Genomic DNA, 16,140 nt, shown 5'->3' on the forward strand with positions numbered 1-16,140 from the left:
GGACATGTAGAGTCTACTGCAATGCAATACAAGAGCATTTATGGAATATTCTGGACACATTCAATGTAGAAGATGGAGTAACTAATCTTTTAAAAGGCACCTTTAAAAGTAAGAAAGTGCTTATAGAACGGGGGGAAAAAATGGAGCTCTGTCTTAGAGGTATGACAAAATAACTTATTGGGTTAATTGCCCAATTGAAGATGGGCCCTGAAGCGCTCAAACTGTTGAAAGATGTGAGAAAAGATCTTCAGGACATGCACGCAAGTCTTGAAAGAGAGTTCAGAAAAGAGCACAGAGAGATGAAAGCAAACTGACATTTTTAGGCAACAGTTTATTAATTTACTTCATAAATAAATTTATTTCATTTATTTATTTCATAATACTGCAGGCCACTGCTTCGCCCAAGCAGGAGTGAACATACAATGTTACATAACCAAAAGAATAAAGTTATTCAATATTAGCAGCACACGGAAACCAAAAGAATAAAACCGAAAGAATAAACTTATACAATGTTAGCAGTGCACGGATACCAAAAGAATAAAACCAAAAGGATAATCTTATACAATATTAGCACCACACGGATACAAAACATACATATAAAAAAATATTAGCAGGTAAGTAGACGATTTAACGCCTCAGAAAAATTTTGCGAGGAAAAAACAGATTCCAGTAACGAATTCCAATCTTGCACCGTTCTAGGGAAAAAACTGTATTTAAAAGTGTTAGTTTTGGCGAAAAGGGGAGTAAGTGAATGTTCACGAACGTTCCAAGTCCTTCTCACTAGAGGACACTTAATGCACTCCGGAAGCTTCAGTTTATTTTTACCTGTTAAACTATTAAACAAGAATACCAATCTATTAATCTTTCGGCGGATTTCTAGTGTAGGAATGTTATTTGACATCATTAACTGCGAGGGAGAGTCTTCCCTTTTGTATTTTCCGTACATAAACCTAACCGCTTTCCTATTGACTTTTTCAAGGACCATTATGTCCTTTTTCGTGTACGGGTCCCAAGCGACTGAAGCATATTCAAGTAAAGACCGCACACAAGTTTCGTAAGCCAATTTTTTCATGTGTGCTGGGGCAGTTTTTAGCTTTCTTCGTAAAACCCATAGCTTTCTCAATGCGGCTGTAGAAATATTAGTAATGTGATGACATTGTGACTAATTTCAAACAAGCTCGAAATGAAAATGCTGAAATTAAGGCGGAAAACGCCTTGCTCTCCTCTGAGTGCACAGCTCTCAAAAAACAAGTGCTTGAATGTGAACTAAGAATAAGTACAACTGGAACAGTACTCAAGAAACATCGAGATCAAAGGCATTAGTCATGAAGGATGAAAATCTCCCAGAAACTCTGGAAAAAATAGGCATGACTATCAGTGAAAGTAACGAGTAACTCTCTTAACTGCCTCTTAACTCTTAACTGTTGTAGATGTCTGTCATAGGGTTCCCACAAAAGATAGAGACAAATCGAACGTTTTGGTTCAGTTTCACAGCCGATCAAAGCGGGACGCTGTGGTTGAAAAAGCTAGGAAAAAAAGAGTTTCAACATCTGACCTTGGCTTCACAGATTCTTTCCCGGTCTTTGTGAATGAACACTTGTGTCCTCAGCTAAGCAAACTGCTTGGCATGACCATTGCAAAAAAAGCTAATGGGCTGGAGGTACGCATGGACAAGACGTGGCAAGATTTTTGCAAGGAAGACGGAAACTTCAAATACCTTGCAACTAACATGTTTCAGCTATCTAGAAAAGATGAACTGAATTCCTCCTAATCTGTTCTTTGCAACACTAAGTTTAAGATAAAAGATGGCTACAGGTTATCTCACGCCTCAAGTATCTCAAGTAGGCGCTATACATGCTCGAAGCCCCCAAAACACATCCTTTGCACAATCAGCGAGAAAAAAAGAAGACGAAATCCTTGCTCATCTTGCCACCTTCGGTTTTGATCCGGATGTTCTAATGACTAGCGGAACCTGGTACAAAAGTGATCTTGAACTCTTCAAGCCTGAGGGCTGCACAACATATGTTGTAAACCAGCCCTTCCGAAAGGGTGGTGGTGCCATGTTAATGGTGAAAAACAGTCTAAATTGCCACCTCACTGAGTCGCACTCCATGGTTTCAGACGATTATGAAGTGTTGAGTGTTAAAAGCAGTGAAAGTATTTTTTGTGTTATGTATAGACCACCTAGCGGAATTGTCTCTTTAACTTTATCACTTTCTTGTATAAATATTTAACCTTGGTTAATGGAAATAGCTATCGGTTCAACCTAGCCCAGTAAACCATAAAACGTCCCATAGACATCAGCGAGATATTTGCGCTGGACATTAGACACCTCCATTAGACATCCATATTAGTACCGTTTACGAAAAATCTACGTACCTACAACATGAAAATTGGGGTCCAGTTCACGTTGTGAGTACGTACTGCAGACATCACGCTCGACATTTATCAGATATTTGTGAACATGTAAGTACGCCCAGTCTACGTAGTCTAGACATCTATATAAAGAGAATATGACTGTACATAGATCAATACCCAGGCGAAAATTTCTAACTGGTTCCAGTCCAACTGTTTTAAGGGACACATTTCCAATTTTGCAACTGACTGGAAATTTGTTCCTTAAACCAGTTGCGACTGGAACCAGCTGCAATACGAGATGCAGACAATTCCAGATGGAACGGAGACCTACTGCATCCCAGCCACAGACTTACCTATGGAGTCGTCGGGACGTCCAAGCACTCCAGCTAGCTCAAATACAGTTGAGTAAGCGAGTACATGGCCATCACGGGAGTCCAAAACACTGCAGATGACTTCCGAGTGCGTCAGTAGTTTATTGCGCTCGGCGCTTTCACTGAATCTCCTCGTTGAGCATAATCGTCAGGTTTACAGCTGCGGTGGCATCAATACTCTTCAGCCGAGCCCAATAGGCCAGGGTTGCTGCAAAAGAAAGCATAATTGTTCACTTTTACAGGTGACAAGAGAATAGCACAGCAACCACAACAAACAAACCCAGTAATTTACGCCACTTTTACTGACGCAAGTCTATGAAGCGTCAAAGGTTGCCCTTGCAGCACTAAAAGGCAGTCGTGCTGAGCGGAGTGTGCTTGCACACGCACTCGGCACAACATCCGAACGCATGCCCACATTTCGGTAGTAGAGGCCAGTTGCATACATCACCAGCCTTTGTTTTAATACAAAGTGAGTTAGGCAAAACAGCCAAACGAGTGAGCGTAAAAATATAACGTGCCGATAAATGCGTTAGAATTTTTTCATTACGAACGCAAAAATAGCATAAAATACACTTCAATGAGTAAACTGAGACTGAGTACGCATCAGGAAAGGTCACGATTCCAGCCGGTGAAAACGACTTGTAGTCCTAATTCGTACTGACGGGTCCACTTCGCCGAGTATAGTAAAAGCAAGCAAACTGTCTTCCTTAAGCTCCATCAAGGAAAGAACGGTTGAACAATCTCGCCAGCAATAATAAGGGAATAATTAATGCTGTGTCGAGGTTCTTCAAACACAACGTTCCCACGGAACACGATGTGAAATCGTACACGCCGTGCGCTCTACCACTGCCGCCATGGCTGAACCTAGCCTCGTGCGGATGTGCGAAACTGACACATATTTTGTATCGTCTCTTTTTTGTACTTAGTAGCAAGCTTGCTGTGGCACGAAAAATAAGTTAATAAGTTTTAAATTGTAGCATATTACTTTTTTCACAGCTGCAATCGCCATGCGCAGTTCGCGCTATTATTGATAAAATACGATACGAACTACAACGCGATGGCGGCGTAAACAATTCACCGCGCTTTCCCCGCCGCCGCCTGTCCGTGGCACAGCACAGGCATATGGGCAGCGCATGTAGCATGAAGGCAAGATAACCAATTATCATTAGGGTAACGGGCTGGATTCAGAGAGAATGCAAGCACAGCAGAGAGAATCAGGGCAGGTGGGCAGATGAGGTTCGGAAGTTTGCTGGGATAAGGGGGGCGCCGCTGGCACAGGGTTAACGAGAAATTTTGGCCTACACTGGACCTGATTACAGTGTTGACATGATGATAAAAAGCGGGACTCAAGAAGTTTTTTCTCAAGAAATATGAGGTCACACATTCAGCTACACAAATGCCTAAGCTTTCCTCAGTTCAACATTCCAATAGTTAGTTGCTAGCGCGATTAGCAGATTTAAGACATTTTTGAGAAAAAATAACTCCCAAAAATTGAACTGAACCAATTTTTGTACTTTAAATAGTTGGATAAGTTGAATAAAACATGCTTAATCAGAAAAAATGGTTATTATATAGTCCTGGATGCTAAATAACAAGAAAGTTTATTAGTGTGTCCTCACTTTTCAGTATGGTTGAGATAGCTTGCAGGCTGTAGCACAAGGTATAAATTGAATGTAAGAATAGTAATGAAAAAGCAATGCGAATCCTGACCAAAGTGACTGGCATTTCAAACCAACTGCGTACAGTTGAGTCAGAAACCTGATGCGTGTGCATTCAGATTTGTCTTTACTACTTCCCGTATTTTTATTCTTTCTAGGTAGGATAATGTTGCCGTGAAGCGAGCACGAAAAAACACAAAAACACAGGCAGCGCTGGTCATGCCTCCAATTTGTAGTCAACAGCGATTTCCAACTTTAAATGCAGTAAGGCAACACGAAATATCGAACGATTGAAAAATATGGAATTCTTAAATTATATATCTCACTTACATAGCCAGGACGTGACAAGTAATATCTACGAGGAGTCTAGGTTAAGGCAGATATAATGTCGTGGGTACGTTTCCAGCTTTTCCACGAAAAAAAGTTGGTAGATAAGACGTCTCAGAGATTTTGCTTTGGTACATAGACGTTCAGACTTAATCTGGACATCTATGGAAGGTTTGTGGTTTGCTGGGAGGTGGTGATATCAACATCGATATTGCAAAAGTGTCTAAGTCACAGCATGATTTGTGCACATGCCTGGTTCAAACGGTTTCTCAAATATTATTACTGCAACCCGCATTCAGAATGGTGTATCCACTCTAATTGATTTGTTTATCACTAACGTGCATGAATCCAATACATTGTCAGGTGTGGTAAGCGCTCCCGTTAGTGACCACCTTCCTATATTTCTTATGCTAAATAACAATCTGCACACAAAGAAAACTGAACAAAACATTCCTAAAGCTATCCGCTGCATTGATGCTCAGAGTTCAGACAAATTTAGACATGATGTGTCTGTAACTGACTGGCGTGAAATCTATGCCATAACAGATGCTGAAGAAGCTTACAATTTCTTTTACAAAAAGTTTCAGTCTGTATAATAATTGCTTTCGATATGAAAGTCTGAAACGTTCGCGCAAAGGCAAGAAACCATGGATGACAAAAAAGTGCTTCAACGAAATACGTTTCAAACACCGTTTGTACAGGCACTTTGTTGAGACTAAAAGTGAGGAAGCATTAAAATTATTTAAAAGCCAGAGAAATAAAGTAAATAGCCTGTTACGCTACGAAAAGACAGTATATGCGTGATCTATTCAACAGTAGTATAGTTCAGAGATCTCATTTAGTCTGTAAGCGACTTAACGTTTTAAATCGCAAGAACTGCAATCCAACAGAGCTTAGTGAGCTCACTCAGAATGGAATGCGTCGATCAGGCACAGAGTTGGCCAAGTCATTTAATGAATATTTTTTATGAGTTGCCAGTGACGCACATGATCCTAATTTCTCACATTATTTAAATCAACGGACTCGGTCTACTGCTTTTTTAGCCCCAACAACAGCGAACGAAATAAGCAGTGTGTTCCTTTCTCTCAAAAACAATAATAGTATACCGATATAGACGGACCAGTTAAAGGGAGACTGAAGCACATTTTTTGAAAATCAGGCTGGCAGCGGCGCCCTAGTTTTTCATGCTGTATACTGGAATATCACATCCAAATAAGGCAAAAACAAGTGCAAATTGCCTTTTTTTTAGCAGAAATATGCGGCCTGTGCCGCGGGGCACGCCATGCGGCGCGCCGCCGCCCGTGATTGGTCAAGAGAGGTCGCGATGACACTTTGAGGACTGGACAAGCTGCCGATGCGGATCCGGTGCTGCGTTGAGTGCAGATCGCAGCTTTCCGTGGTGTTGTAAAAGCGAATATGACGACTATTTTTTTACCGACCTCCAAAGAAAAGGATATACTACAGTTTGTTCATTCCACGTATCACCTGAAAGCAAAAAAGACGCAAGCAAAAAATTCTACGCCTAGCACAAGCATATGCCAGCGTGAAACACGCATATGCAGTTCAGCAAGGTGCCAGCTCAACCTCGGCTCGTATTCTCGGAAAGGAAGGGGTGCGAACAATACTGAAGTCAATTGCCACCACCGGACGCCTCCTGGCTCGCCCGGAAGAGCGTCATCCTAAAGAAAAGGACCACAGCGCTGTGTACAAAAAATTCTGTTCTCAGTACCATGGCGTTGTAGGTTGGGGCAAAAAACTATTTCAAGGAAACGATGAAGCAGCACAAAGTTCAAGTCAAAATTAGCGAAGCGCAGTGGCCGAGCACTGCGAGGCATGTGACCACAGGATAGTGACGCAATCATTGTGCACTGGAAACCAAGCCAAATACGAGCACAAGGCCGCTGCTTCACTCGAGGCGCGTTCAGCAGATGCCAGAAAATATTAATCGCTGCCTCGGAAACGTCCGCCCTTCCTAGATTAGCAGTTTAGGTTCAGTGAAGTATAGTGGCCAACTATACGTGTGTTTAAAAGCCAAGCTAGCTGCAACTCGCCCGCTGCCACAACTTGATGAAGAAACCGAGTAAGGTTGCGAAACATGGTGTTTTTTTTTTTTTTGTTGCAAAAACTTAGTTGGCATTCGTTTCTCTCTTAAATTTGCATCCGAAATCAGAACGTCGAACGCTTTCATTTTAATCGCTTAGCTACGATTAAACGAGATGCCACATATGAAGAGCTTCGATGCTTGCTTGCTTGGGCATGTCGAACCGAGTATAAAATCACTAACCGAGCCTTGGTGAGCACGCCTCAGGTGGTCTTGCCGCACCTAAGCTGAGGAGAGCGACACATGCTTGAGCCTCTATAAGGTTTTTGCAGGGGCTAAGTGAGCATGTTTCTACTTTTAGAAGAGGCACTTCTTCGGAATGGTGACACGCCTCTCAAGCGCGAGAAAATCGAAGGAACTGTCATGGTGCAGCCACGCCTTTTCGACAGAAATCTCCAGAGATCACATTATGGACAAGCTCTGCATGTACCGCTCTTACGAAAGTGCTTCGAGCAGAGTATGCTCGCTTTGGTCGGCTTGAATTCTTCGTAACAGCAGCGAGCGCTTCCGTCTCGAGCTTATGATCTTGCGGAAAACAGTGGAAGACGACACAGTCGCGGCCGTAGTTGTTCGTGGACACGAACGCAGGGTAGTACTTCGTGTTGAATCTGATTCTCAAGGTCGGCTGACACGCTTTGTACGTCACAACGCACGCAGTACGAGGAACGCATGCAGCACGAAAAACAACGCGCGCTGAAAGCTCGCTCGGGTGCGCCAAAGTATCCCCGGCTCCTCAACGTGACGTCACGTTGGCCGACATGGACGAGGCTTCCCTCTCCACTGTTCTCCTCTCCTGCGCTCGCGCGGGGAGCGGGAGATTTAAACGGCGGGTTTTTAATTGGTGCGCCACTGTTTTAGCCAAAATCGAAAAAATAATTTCACAGACGTGATCAGCAATGACTACTTCAAAACCCTAAAAATTTGCTGATTCGAAAACCGCCTCAGTATCCCTTTAAGCATGTGCTCGATCTGATATCACGTGTTGGAACATGTTTTCAATCTTCTTTTTTCCGTTAGAACTTTCCCTAAAAAACTTCAAATTGCCAGAGTTATAGTTTTATACAAAGGCGGGGATAAAAACGAACTTTCAAACTGCAGACCCATTTCCATTCTTCCGGTCTTCTCTAAAGGCCTAGAGAAGCTAATACACAGTTGCATGTACTCATTTATTTTAAAACAAGCTGATCACTTCCACGCAGTTTGGTTTCATCAAAGGCATTTCGACACAGACCGCTTTACTAACACAGAAAGAAATAATATTGGAATCATTCGAACACAAAATGTGTACATTGGGCATATTCATCGGTTATTCAAAGGAAGGCCTTTGACCGTATCACCCACTTCACACTCCTAGAAAAACTTAATTGCTACGGACTCTGTGGCCCTTTTCTTGTGTTATTAAAATCTTACCTTCAGCACCGACAGCAACAGGTTGTTGTACATGACTGCACATCCGACCTGAAACAACTTCATGCAGGCGTACCCCAAGGCAGCATCTTGGGACCTCTGTTGTTCTGCGTATATGTGAATGATTTGATCACTATTGATAATACCATGAATTTTGCGATGTACGCAGATGATATACTACTATACTCAGTGCAGCAAATCCATACGACTTATTTTCCAGAGCAAATCATACCCTCATGTCATTAGCAGCATGGAGTAATGCAAATGCCCTTGTTATCAATACTAATAAAACTAAGGCTGTCCTGTTGACACCCAAAAACCACAATGTGCAGATAAGGGATTCACTGGTTCTAAATAATTCCCATATTCCCATTGTACCTGCTGTCAAATGGCTTGGTGTAATGTTTGAACATGTCATGGAACGAACATACAAATTTTGTTCTAAAATTTCACGTGTTACTGGCGTCCTCTCTTAACTACGATCTTGCTTACCAAAAAGCGTCAAGCTCTTAATATATTGTTACGCGGCGGCCAGCCGAAGAATGAGACGTGGTGAACCATGGCTATGAGATGATTTAATGGCCGCTGGCCTAGCGCGGGCGCTCCCTCCCGCGCCACTGCCAGCTTCGTCTTCGTCACACTACCCGGGGCCTCCGAGCGATCGTCCCGATCGGTGACGAACAGACGGCGAAATGGCGATGGTCTTGAGTGAAGGATCGAACAATATGTAGAAGATGGTGCAGTGCTGGCCGCCACGATGAGAAAGATGAGAGAATGAGTCCCGGTCAACGAAGCATCCGGGCCGTAGGGTGCCAGGAGCTGACGGCCGAGGTCTCTGGACGCACCGAACGGCAGAGGCAGGGGGACGGTGTCTTCATGTTTGGGTCAGTGGGGTCTTGGGTCCGTCGGGTCTTGGGTCCGTCGGGTCTTGGGTCGTCGTGTAGTGTGGTCCGGGCGGGGGACGGGACTGGGGTGAGCGTCGAGGTCGGTTCAGGTCGAGCGGGCTGGGGCACGGCCGTGCGGCGCTGACCAGGTACTCACGGCCGACGTCCACGGCAGGCCCAGGACGCCGAAGCTCCGTGACCAGGATGGCGATGAAGGGACCCCAGCACCTCCACCAAATGTTACGCGGCGGCCAGCCGAAGAATGAGACGTGGTGAACCATGGCTATGAGATGATTTAATGGCCGCTGGCCTAGCGCGGGCGCTCCCTCCCGCGCCACTGCCAGCTTCGTCTTCGTCACAATATAAAGCTTTATTTCTGTCAATTATACATTACTGTCATTTGGTGTGGGGCACTACTACTAACACGAATATCATCAAACTTTACAGATTGCAGAAAAAGGCAAGTTAAAAAAAAGGTCGGTTGGCCGGTTGGTCTGATCCTATGCTGAGCACTTCACGTCTTCGTCCACTAGTCCGGCGACACGTTGCCGGTTGGGGCAGCATATTCCAAACTTCTTGACAAAAAAACTGATTTATTGAAGACTGGAGCAAAATACAAGAACTTAGATAAAAAGGCAGGTTTAAAGAAAGGCTGTCAAAAAAAGGCTCTTTAAAAGAAGGGCTGTATAAAAGCGGCCGAGACTGGGACTCGGCGCGCTCGTCCTTGCTCTTTGTTCGCAGCGGGTTTTAACCCTTCAATAATTAATTGGGCGGAGCTTTATTAAATCCGCTTTATTAAATCCAATTTCAACCAATCCCGCTGCAATGGCACTGTAAGTACAAGCAACGTCAATAGAACTTACTTCCATGAACGTTGGGTACAAGTAGGTAGAGCCCAGTGCTCGCCAGAGCCCGACTCTAGAGGCGCCAGTAAGTCTACTGCTTCGGGGGTTTCAAAAGTCGCCGACCTTACTGTCCCCCACCCCCACTTGACAGGTCATCTCTCTTCAATGGGAGACGGTCGCCGACCCCTTGGTCCCCGACAAGGCGGTCGCGGTCTTTCCCGCAGCCTTGGACAGCGCCCGAAGCGCGCGACACGCTGTCACCGTTCCTAACCCCTCCAGATGGACACGGTAGGGGGAAATTAGCTGCTGGCGCCGTGGGCTTCTACCTTAACAAGGCAGTTGGAATAATCACGGATGTTCCATATGACAGCCACACAGAGCCTATCTTCAAAGAACTGAACCCAACACATATCCCTGAAATCTACAAGACAACGTTAAGAAAGCGTTACCAGGCAGGTATTAAAAGAAACAACAAAGCTCTTAATAGTATCGCTAACTTATCACCTAAATATTCACACGCAACACGCGCCAACTTCAGGATTGGGAAATTCCATGCGCACTAATTATGGGTAACAAATGCTGAAATATCTTCTCCCGATTTTTCTGAATGAGCGAAATACTTGCGATTTATCAGATGTGTGAAACTGTATGATCGTGTACCTATGCTTGCTGTACATTGCCATGTACACGAGGCCGCAGACCCTGTCAAGCCCATATTGAGGCTTTTTGTCTGCAATCCCTTAATGCCATTGATGTTGAAAATAAACTGATTGATTGAATGACTGATATGCAGGTCATTCTCTACTTTAGATTCATAGATCCGTGGGAGTTCTCATGCACCTCCTGGCACAGTGATGCAGCCGTTAAGCGATGCGCTACTGCCTGCGATGGCAGGTGCCAAGCAACCACAGATATCCGTCGGACGTACGAGCTAGATCCGAACGTCCTTTGCCGAGATCGGACGTACGAACAGAATCCGATTTCGGATATCCGTATTCGTACATCCGCCGGACGTACAGACAGTGTCCACTTTTGTATATCCGCATGAGAGACGAGGTGTACGTCCGAAGGATGTAAGGCCGAGTATTTTCCCAGGCCATGAGTATGGACGTTTTTTATTTCACAGAAAATTCGCGTCTTTCGTGTATGTACACTGTTTTATTTGCATCAGTTGGAGGGTTTGACGCAACGATGTTTGTAAATTAGTGCGATTCCACTCCTTCCTGCAGTGCAAGAGCCGCCAACGAGCTAAATTTATCTAAGAGGAGAAGCAGGTGTTGCAGAATTTTGCAAGAACTCAATGACTAGTTTTATATTTATAAAACTTCTCCAAATTAGTGGAGTTGTGCGCCATGCCCGCCGTTTTGCTAGCTAAACTTGCCATTGAAACCATACGCAAGTATTAGTAAGTATCAAAACTATCATCATAGATGTCAGTTCGCGGTCAGTCCAATCCAATCCATCAGTACAGCTCCGTAGCACTGTTGTTGGTTTGTCGCGTAGTGTTGTCGCGCAAGAGCTTTATAGCTCTTTTATTATAATGTGTGGCTTTGTTCGGTCTGTGGACGAAAGTAGTATGTAACTTAAGCAATTCGAAAGATACGGGAAGCGCCTGAAGCTCTTCTGGAACACCGGAATCCCGTACTGCGTCGACCTTGGCTTAAAGAAGGCATAGTGCACATGTGATTGCCTACGAAGGTACTGTCAGCAGCAAAAGTTTGCGGGATCTCCAGCGCGTGGCGGAGCGACGCAAAACTGCATTGCTGCGCCATCTGCCGCAACCGCGCCTGATGACGAGGCTCGCGGCACTTCCGCGCCAGTCATTCTTTGCGCATGCCTGTCCTATCTTTGCTATCAGGCATGTCTCATCGCTGGCTTCCCCCGGGGTGCGCTTTTGACGCTCGTCACAGCCGCTGGAGCGTTGTGGAACCGCCGCCGCGCGTCTGCTTCGCCTGCTGCGATGGTGGACGGTGCCCAGTAAACCATAAAACATACCATAGACATCAGCGAGATATTTACGCTGGACATTAGACACCTCCATTAGACATCCATTTTAGTACCGTTTACGAAAAATCTACGTACCTACAACATGAAAATTGGGGTCCAGTTCACGTTGTAGGTATGTACTGCAGACATCACGCTCTACATTTATCAGATATTTGTGAACATGTAAGTATGCCCAGTCTACGTAGTCTAGACGTCTATATAAAGAGAATATGACTATACATAGATCAATACCCAGGTGAAAAGTTCTAACTGGTTCCAGTCCTACTGTTTTAAGGGACACATTTCCAGTTGTTGCAACTGGAAATTTGTTCCTTAAACCAGTTGCGACTGGAACCAGCTGCAATACGAGATGCAGCTGACACCTGTTACAATTCCAGATGGAACGGAGACCTACTGCATCCCAGCCACAGACTTCCCTATGGAGTCGTCGGGACGTCCAAGCACTCCAGCTAGCTCAAATACAGTTGAGTAAGCGAGTACATGGCCATCACGGGAGCCCAAAACACTGCAGATGACTTCCTAGTGCGTCAGTATATTATTGCGCTCGGCGCTTTCACTGAATCTTCTTGTTGAGCATAATCGTCAGGTTTACAGCTGCGGTGGCATCAATACTCTTCTGCCGAGCCCAATAAGCCAGGGTTGCTGCAAAAGAAAGCATAATTGTTCACTTTTACAGGTAACAAGAGAATGGCACAGAAACCACAACAAACAAACCCAGTAATTTACGCCACTTTTACCGACGCAAGTCTATGAAGCGTCAAAGGTTGCCCTTGCAGCACTAAAAGGCAGTCGTGCTGAGCGGAGTGTGCTTGCACATGCACTTCGGCACACCATCCGAACGCATGCCCACATTTCGGTAGTAGAGGCCACTTGCATACATCACCAGCCTTTGTTTCAATACACAGCGAGCTTGGCAAAACAGCCAAACGAGTGAGCGTAAAAATATAACGTGCCGATAAATGCGTTAGAATTTTTCCATTACGAACGCAAAAATAGCATAAAATACACTTCAATGAGTAAACTGAGACTGAGTACGCACCAAGAAAGGTCACGATTCCAGCCGGTTAAAACGACTTGTAGTCCTAATTCGTATTGATGGGTCCACTTCGCCGAGTAGTAAAAGCAAGCAAACTGTCTTCCTTCAGCTCCATCAAGGAAAGAACGGTTGAACAATCTCGCCAGCAATAATAAGGGAATAATTAATTCTGTGTCGAGGTTCTTCAAACACAACGTTCCCACGGAACACGATGAGAAATCGCACACGCCGTGCGCTCTACCACTGCCGCCATGGCTGAACCTAGCCTCGTGCGGATGTGTGAAACTGTCACATATTTTGTATCGTCTCTTTTTTGTGCTTAGCAGCAGGCTTGCTGTGGCACGAAAAATAAGTTAATAATTTTTAAATTGTAGCATATTACTTTTTTCACAGCTGCAATTGCCCTAGTAGCACGCTTTGATGCCTCAGTGTGGCCACAACGTTAGCTTCTAACATTGCCTTAACTTGGCTAGCGTCCTCTTTTTGCCACGTTAACGCAACATACACGATAAGACAACGTTGAGACAATATTGCTCCAATGTTACATCAACTTTCAGTCAATGTTAAAGCAACTTCTGGAGACAATATTAATGCAACATTGTTACAACATGTTCTTAATGTTGATCCAACTTTTTATTTGCACACATGCAACATTCTCACGACAATGTTACTGTAATATTGCTGCAATGCTGTCATAATGTTTCAGAAACTTTCAGACAGCATTCCAAATTACTGAAATATTTCAGCTACCAATGGCTGCTACTCAACAAAGTGATCTCTTGAAAGGCTAAACTGTGTATAATGGCATCGTCATACCAGAATGGTTACAGCAGCTTAAGGTCACAAGAATGAGCAATTGAGCATTACTCCTTGCTACACAGTAATGCGGTGCTTGCTATAGAATACACATACAAGACTGCACTACACAACACATTGTTTTTCCATACTTTCCAGACCGCTTACTCTAAAGAAATCCTTAAATGTAACATTCATCAGCTCTCTACCAGTGCTCCTATAGTTTAGATGCAACAAGATCCCATGACATGGTTATTCTGACAATTAGACTGATTTATTTAGACAGAAATATAATTTAGAAAAAGGAAGCAGACTTATAATACACTCAACATTTACACAAACACACTGGCATAGCTTGAAAAATGCAACACGTGGCCTTACATTTTCACAGATATGATTTATTACTTTATAAAGAAACTTGCAACAACTCTAAAAAACACACATTTGAGCTACTCAGGAACAAGAACCAGAGCTAATGTTTTAAACAGTTACTAGGCACATTAACATAGCATGAAAATGCGCACACACCTCTCAACTGGCATGTTATAAATACAAAACACTTCAGTAAACTATTTACACAACAATAGCACACCTTGAAAACATGCACCACCTGGACTTTGTATTTCCAAAATATAAGACAGTCATTTTGTGCACAAAATTGCAACAAATAAACAAAGTAGCCATGCAACCTAGTTGGCCATTCAGAAACAAGGAGCAGAGGTATTATGAACAGCAGAGTTAGTTGTTAGGCTGGTTAACATCACTGATTTAGGTTAATAGTTTTCCAGCCCTAAGGAACACACACACACACAGATACATGAGCCGCCGCAGTGGTTCAGTAGTTATGGTGCTCGGCTGCTGGCCTGTTAAGACACTGGTTCTATTCTGGCCGCGGTGGTTGCATTTCGATGGAGGCAAAATGCTAGAGGCCCGTAAATGCCATCTGCATGCAAGAGATCTAAAGAATGAGGACAGGTTTGAAAATTGTCAAACACTGCAGTGATTGTACAGAGATTTTCAAGTATGAAGATCCTTAGCAGACGCGCTCCACAAACCACTTGTGAAGCGACAGAGACTCATCATATTAAAAAAGCTGGTTCACAATGTGCGAGCAATACTTCAATTGTATCATATAACGCAGAAATGATGTTTCTTTCATAGTTGTTATGATGAAGATGTGAGAAGTTTTTTTTTTCCTCCTGCGCTGGTCTGAGGGCATTTAAGCAGTGTCTGCGCCATTAAATAACCAGTTGTCAGTGAGCGCTGTGTTTTATCTTTCTTCCAAACTTCAGTAAAACGGCAAGTTGGTACATACTTGAAGAAAACATCGCAGCAACAGGGACAAGAGAAAAGATGAGACAGGTGCTGACTGGCAACTGAAGGTTTATTGAAAAGGAACACATAAAATATACTCACTTTACAACCAAGAGTGCGCATGAGCTGCACGAACAACACTGATAAGCAATCAACTTCAGTCATGGTGGTCAAGATTCAACAGTTCACAGTCATGAACGACCATCCGTCCTTGTTCATGACTGTGAACTGTTGAATCTTGACCACCATGACTGAAGTTGACAGGTTATCGGTGTTGTTCGCGCAGCTCATGCGCACTATTGGTTGTGAAGAGAGTATACTTTATGCGTTCCTTTTCAATAAACCTTCAGTTGCCAGTCAGCACCTGTCTCATCTTCTCTCTTGTCCCTGTTGCTGCAATGTTTTCTTCAAGCATCCTTCTTCCCTTCTTTGGTCATGCACCGTTGCACTGGAAAATTACAAATTTGAAGTACTGTCAACATTTGCCTGAACAATTTAGCACGTCTAAAATATGCTTGTCTTCTCGTAGCCTCCAGCTGCTCACAATGATGGTCTCTTCTAATTCATGATGTCACAAGCGAAGCTGCATCCCTGCAAAAAAAAAAAGAAAGAACCAAAATTTCCTAATATAAGCATCTTAGTGGGCCACGTCTAATAACAAATCTTTTACACTCCTCAATAAACACAGACATTGGACAGCTCTGTACAAAGAACTTATGTCCAGACACTTGGCTCAAACCAAAATAGTGAAAAAAAAACGCCCTTCCCTGGCACCGCGAGCGTATTTTAACTGCCTGAGCAACAAATTCTTCTGAAAGTGGCTAAAAAATGCATTCATTACATAAAAGACATCGACTATTCATGCCACCTAAAATTCCTCAAAAGCAAGCAAATAATATACAAACAAAAATTCCCATTCCCGCACCTCACAGCAATGGCCAGTGCTGCTGTCTCGCTTGAATCCTGCCTTACAAGCAGACCTACTCGTGTCAGCCATGGGGACGGCCATTCAATTGCTTAAAACCACAAGGGCGTTT

At 43.9% G+C, this 16,140-nt stretch overlaps 1 long non-coding RNA gene across 1 annotated transcript; it reads right to left on the reverse strand.

Annotated features, from left to right (window-relative positions):
- Positions 1 to 269: 269 nt before the first annotated feature.
- On the reverse strand, positions 270 to 13,396 carry LOC149324961 (uncharacterized). The gene is made up of 2 exons (XR_016286406.1): positions 8,226 to 13,396; positions 270 to 2,937 (listed from the first exon to the last, which is right to left on the reverse strand). It is a non-coding gene; the product is annotated as an uncharacterized LOC149324961 (long non-coding RNA).
- Positions 13,397 to 16,140: the final 2,744 nt, after the last annotated feature.

Source organism: Amblyomma mixtum, chromosome 10, assembly GCF_055824585.1.
Source record: "Amblyomma mixtum isolate Tamu chromosome 10, ASM5582458v1, whole genome shotgun sequence".
Taxonomy (NCBI): Eukaryota; Metazoa; Arthropoda; class Arachnida; order Ixodida; family Ixodidae; genus Amblyomma; species Amblyomma mixtum.